This window comes from Humulus lupulus, chromosome X, assembly GCF_963169125.1.
Source record: "Humulus lupulus chromosome X, drHumLupu1.1, whole genome shotgun sequence".
In the NCBI taxonomy this organism is placed as follows: domain Eukaryota; kingdom Viridiplantae; phylum Streptophyta; class Magnoliopsida; order Rosales; family Cannabaceae; genus Humulus; species Humulus lupulus.
The window spans coordinates 63219787-63226569 of record NC_084802.1 but is presented as its reverse complement, the minus strand read 5'-3'; positions in this window follow the sequence as shown (position 1 = coordinate 63226569).

Sequence of the window (6783 nt, the reverse complement as noted above, 5' to 3'; positions counted from 1 at the left end):
AACATGCACACCTTCAGAAGGTGAAAACACCCACTAGGTGCAGGGAACACGCACTAGTACGGAATGTACCTACAAACCTGGAGGAGTCAGAGTGCGAATACGGTGTCCCAACCATATAGGTAGGGGCAGTACAAGAATGGTACATGGTGAGGACTCCCCCAGCACACTTGTGAAGTCCGTACCCGACAAGTAGTGGAAGCATAATGTGATACCAATGAAGGAGCACTTTTGCAGACCCCTGACACGTACTAGAGCAGACCACCACTCTTCCAGAATCACTACCACCTGTGCTGCTACCCTGACAGTGTACTCATGTACTATTTTGTCCCAAGGGACCACCATGTATAAGGGGCCATTAGAGCCCAACTATAAATAGACCTTGACCCCTCAGGGTAAGGGGTTGAAAAAATTCGTTGTAAGCTGAAGCTATTAAGCAATATACAGTTTTCACTCCATTGTTGATCTATGTTTACCTTTCCTTAAGCTTATTCTAAGTTCTTATCTAAATCTAAATATCTCCATACTTATCTTTAAGTTTTCCGATCTAATTTCGTTGACGAGATTTCACCGTTAACAATTTTCAAATTTAAAATAAAATTAAAAAAATCAAATTCTTAGTTGCCAAATAGAAATTTAAAGAACAATTAGTAGTACTTGGAAGATAGTCTTCGAGGGAACGATACTTTACTTATCATATATTACTTGAATTGATTGCGTGCACTTGCGCATATACATATTTTCACGATCAACTTTTTGGTGTTTCTGACAAATAAAATATGCTTTTTTTTTCTTTTTTTTTTACACTTTTTAAAATTATTATATACAAATATATCATTTTACTCATTTTTTAATTGTAATATTATGTCAATATTACCAAAATACATTTTATGTTTTATCAGTACAAAATAATTTTTTTGTAATTATTTTTTTGTCAAAATTAATTTTGACCAAAAATAATTATTTGTACTATTGCAAATTGGTAATATTGAAACTATAAGTGGATAAAAATAGTATATACCTTATTATTATTATTACTATTTCTTAATAAGACTATTTTTTTTTACTATTGATTAACATGAATGTTATATAATATTTCATTTTTATTTCTTCATAACATGGGCATATGACCAAAAAAAAGATGTTTAAAGAAAACACAAACAGAAACAAATTTAGGGGTTTGGTGCAAAATGATCCTTAATGATGTATGAAAGTAATTAAATGTCCATGTTTTCAATTTTGTAGGCAAATAGCACAACCACCTTCTTAATATTATACATTACCAAATATATCATTTAGCAAATTGCATTGATACTATTCCATTCTAAATATTTTAATATCGTGGTATATGTTATATTAGTTTTGTTCAATTAATTTTTATTTTAAAGTTATGTTGGTTTTTTTTTCCGCTTTTTATGGGTTGTTGGTATATTATTTTCCAACTAGTGTATATATTTTTTGTGGGATGGAATATCAAAGTTGGATGGTTAATATTATATAAAAACTACATGCTTTTTTAATTATTGTTCACGGTATATGCATTATGTTGAAGCAACTTTTTCGTCAACTCAAATTAAAAAAGCAATTAAGCAAATAAAATGCTCTTAAAGAATAAAGAAGAATACAAGGGGTTTTATGTGGTTCAGTAGTTAAATCTTAGTCCACGAGTCACATTTACTAATAGTTCTGTGTTGAAGTTGAAAGCAATTTCACAGAGTTTCAGTAGAATATTTTGTGCGTGATCCACAAATAACTTGGGTACATGTATTTATAGACCCGGTTACAGAATCTATTCCCCACTATTTGAGGGAGAAGTTATACAAATATCTTTGTTTGAATTTGAATTACAAACAACTAAGTCAATAGCATAATATCTAAACTAATCCCTTAAAAATAGGAATAATTTGCTTGAATATTGCTTTCTGACGCTTTTTAAACTCACTATCGAGCTGATCGCGATATTCTTCGAGCTGGTATATATAAGTTATACCTTTGAGCCGATTATCTTGCTTCGACTTGAAATGAACCATTACTCTATAATTACTAAAATAATATTAATGACAATAATATTTAAATTCAGGCTTATTGAGATATCTCTGAGCTCACTCTCCGAGCATAATTCTTATGTTCTCGGAAACAAGGTATAACATTTGCCCCTTCAAAAGTGTCTACTCGGACTCAGTAGAAGAAACTTTTGAATTTCCTTCATCAAAAAACGTGCCCATCTACCACTCTCGAGTGTGTATACGTGTCACACTCGAATTGGTCACTTCATTGTACTTGATGTACCACCATTTAACATTCCCATGCACTTTTTTTCCACAGTTTCCCTTAAACCTTATCCGTTGGATTTCAATCCTATGGCCGAGATTATTCTTGCTTTTTTTTTTCTTTCTATATATACCCCAATCCTTTTCCACTTCTCTCACTTTATCAACTTCTCTCAGAAATTCGAAGCTTTCTCTCTCAAGAACCAGGGAACCCGAAGTTTTCAACCCTTTCACAATCCTCTTGTTCTTCAAGAATTCTGGATTTTTGCACTTTAATTGCCTCCGTACACACGTCCAACTCAATTTTCAAGTATGTTTATCAACTTCTCTTAGTGTACATAATATTCATGCATGCATTTTTTCGGTTCCATGTTCTTGATGTTCTTGATATTTTTTGGAAAAATATGGGAATTTGATTTTCTTTGTGGTATAAAAAAGCACAAAAAGTTGTTTTTTGAGTATAAAATTTATGGGAATAGGCTTAGTTTAGTAGCATGTTGGGGAAGTTTTAGGCTAGGTTTTTTTAGAGAAGTTTAACAGCCTAGATTTTGGGTAATTGTGCCCAGATTTCTAGGGATTCATAGCTTAACCGCCATTACACTCTAGTCACCTTCCGAGCCTTAGGATATTCAAGCTCGAAAAATCGAGCTTTTAATTCTTCTCATCCTACCTTTTCCATGGTACATGCTTTCGAGCTATATTCCTACCTGAGAGGACCCTCACATTTATTCTTTTTCTTGGTAGATGTCACGTCCCAATTTCGAGAAGGAAGGGTGGGGATTCTTAGCTCGAGCAATTCCTTACCAGAAAACTATTCCTCGAGCCAAATCGTTCTTTTCACAAAATCAAAGGTTAATCCATGAGTACAACGAGAAGGTTGAGAGGAAAAACATCAGCAACTTGTTTAGGCGTCAAATTAGGGAAATCCAAGAAGGCAAAAGAAAAAGACTTTGCCTTGCTGCCCATCTCGAGCATTCAGCTGCTAGCAAAATTCATTTAGCTCCCCATCTTGACCCAACACTAACAATTTCTATCGCCTTTCTCCCAGGTGAGATCCGTAGTAAGATCCAAGCTACCCCAAGCAGAGTCACCAATCCCTGAGTTCGACCCCTCAATTAACAAAAATTCCATAGTCCCCAAGGCCACCTATTTCAAGGCCAAGCTTTATGAGTCCTCGATCTAGTCTGTTAGACATGTGTCTGACATTTTATCGGTCACGAACTTAAGTTGTCCGGTAAACTTATGTGTTGAGCTCCCACTAAGGACGAGCACATCAAAGCGGGAGCTCCTTTCCCCGTTCACTAATACTTTACAAGTTTCATCGACTGGATAGGGAAGCCCTGTTCCAGGTCCAGACCAACTCCTACCGAATCCTCACGGCCCTCAAGTTGCTCTACCACGAGTTGAAGTGGGTCGAACCGTCTCCGTTGGAGATTTTATATTTATACTGTATCAAGAGCAACCCACCTCAAAAGAAGGGAGGTGATGGGTTCTACTTCTTATCGAGCTATCCTAAAGATGGGAAGCTGTTCTTCTGGACCAGTGGCCTCCAAACATCAAAGTTTTACTCCTTTTAGCACATTCGTAAGTTCCATACTTAACCATTTTTTTTTATATATTTTCCTCCTTTTCACATGGTTTCTTATCCTAACCCATTCTCCCATTTCCTTTGTTTTATAGCTATCTACGACCGACTTGATGCATCTCCCACGATGCAACAATGTTGGGAGGAGTTAGGGAAACTCTCTTACAGACAAAAGTCTCTTAGTTACCTTTTAAGGAAACTAAGCTCTGGGAATGTGGCCTTCTCGGTGATGTTGAGACCACGATCGACCTGATATACCCCAACTACGAATCTTGGTCCGATGTCCCTATCCTTGCTCCGTCCAAGTCCAAAAAGAGATCCCTTAACCAACCAGACTCCTCCAAGAAGCATAAACCTAGCTCAGATGAGGATGACACCCCTCAAGATGAGCCTATGCCTGAGAACACATATGATACCCCTCGACCTTGCGTGTAGGTAATTTCAACAGTCGAGCAGGATGGTCTTCAACCCTGCTCGAATATTTCCCTAACATTTTAGTATCCTTTAGAGATTTCACTATAAATTTCTTATTTGGCCGGGGGTGGATCAAATAGTCCATAGGTACGATAGTGGGCTCGTAGAGAGACAAGTAAAGTATGTCTCCAAGGATATTTGGGAATCGCCAGGCTACCAATTTGGGTCGAATGGCTGGAGAGATTTTTCCGAGCTCTCTACTATTCGAATAAAAGAGGAGTTGAGTGATCCTAGTTGTAACGCCCCGATTTCCATGAGGCATTAATGACCCATTTAATAAATAAAGTTGGAATAAAACGTCTATCATTATAAAGAAATCAAATGTAAATGACAACCCACATGTTTAAAAGGAAAAGAAACTCTGGAGTTTCATAAGTACTGTTTAAACAAATATAACCATTATTTGACTCAATAACAAGACTCAAAACATTATTTGAAATCATAATAAAACATGTCTTAAAACTAAAAAGAAAACATTAAAGACTTCCAAGTAGGCCCGACCCGTAATGGTCGTGATATCCATGACATGTATGCCCTTTGCTGAAGCTCTCCAACTCATTGCCCCATAACCACTTCCTTGCCTTTACCTACAACATAGAGTAACTGTGAGCCAATGCCTAACAAGAAGAGCTGATAGGACACAACCACGTTTAAACTTACCCAAGAACATAATTCAATACTTCAATTAAATACAACAATAAATAATTAAATTATAAACATTAACATTAAACTACAGATCAAATCCCAAGTAAAATAAACATAATGCATTAAAGCACGTAATAACATAAGCATGCATTTTCTAGCATATCATAAGCATGCAAGTTTGTAACATAGACATGCATTTAAGAACATAAGTGTAACACCCTGGATAACCAAGGTCGTTACACTGTGTGATTATAAAGGTGCAAGACTTGCTAATCAAGTCATATAGTTGAAATGTGATCCTAAAGTCGTAATTAGGTTAGGGTTAAAACATTTTGGTCATAAACTAATAAATTTGTCATTGAAATAAACGTTTGATACATGGGATCCCAAAATAGGTTTTAAAGGACAATTTAAAAAATTTCAAAGTTTATGTACAACTAAAAGCCACTCTAATGGCAAAATAGGCACTTTAAGTTCTGTCCCTGTACCGATCCTCGGCCGTGGCGGCCGATCAGCTGACTATGTACATTCTGCTCCAGAGCTCTCCAACTTAGGATTGGTCCACTTTGCCCTTGCCTTTACCTGCACCACGTAGCACCCGTGAGCCAAGGCCCAGCAAGAAAACCATAATACATAACATAAATGATAATCAACAGTCAGATAATTCACAAATCATCAATCAGATACTCAGCATGTCACATCGCTCACATAATCAATGGTATCAATCTGCAAACCAATAATCAATTATCCAGATAATAAACATGCCATAATCATTAGATCCATAACAATAAACATATAACACAATATCTAGGGTCGATGCCCTTAGGCCACACCCTTTGATTTTCCCACTAACTCCGGCTTGCTTAGGCCGAGCTCAGTGATTATATAATGAACCTCAGCTACCAATGGCCGAGCCGCGTCCTGTGTGCAAATATTGATTCCGACACTCTTAGGCCGTTTATCACATGTCCCCATGGCATAATACCATCTTATGACATCACATACAAGTATAGGGGACTCTTAGTCCCAACATAACTGGGTGCAATTTCTTACCTTTGATTCCGAGCGCTTTGGTTAAAAGAAATGATCCTCGAGCACGATCCCGACCGAGCCCTAGCACACACCTAGTCACAATCGTAAAGTAGAACCATCATTAAATCTCAATTCCGTAACCCAACTTCGGGATCAATCCCAAACTCTCAGGAAGCCCAATTCTACCAAACGGGGTGGTGGAATCGACCCTTGAGCCTCCAAGAAAAAACCCTATGAAAAATACCCAAAACCCATTTCTGGAGGCAGGGTAGCGCTACAACGCCACTAGGTAGGTGCTACAGTGCTACAAACAGGGAAAAAATCCCCCAAGAAAATGAAGCCTAGTGCTGTAGCGCTCCAATGCTAGCGCTACAACGCTACACCAGCACATGCAAGATTTTTCTAGGTTTCCCTTCGAACTTCCCCGAGCCAAAGCTCAAAAAACCCATCCCAATTTTCCACCAAACTCAAAATCAAGTCCTTAAACAACTATAGCTCACCTAATACAACCTAATAACATCAAAAACTAGCTAAAAACATCATCAAACACAGAAACCCAGACTTGAGCTCTAAAGCTCAAGAACATCATCTTGAACTAGAAAATCTAGCCAATTAAGGTCAAGATTTATTACCTCTGATGAAAGAATCTGACCCTAGGTTGCTTCAATGTCCTTCCAATCTTCAGTTCTTAGACTCTCAAGCTTAGGTTCCTCATAACATCATCCCAAAACCAGATTTTAGAAATCAAAATCCAAAACTCTCAAGAACATTAAGCAGAAT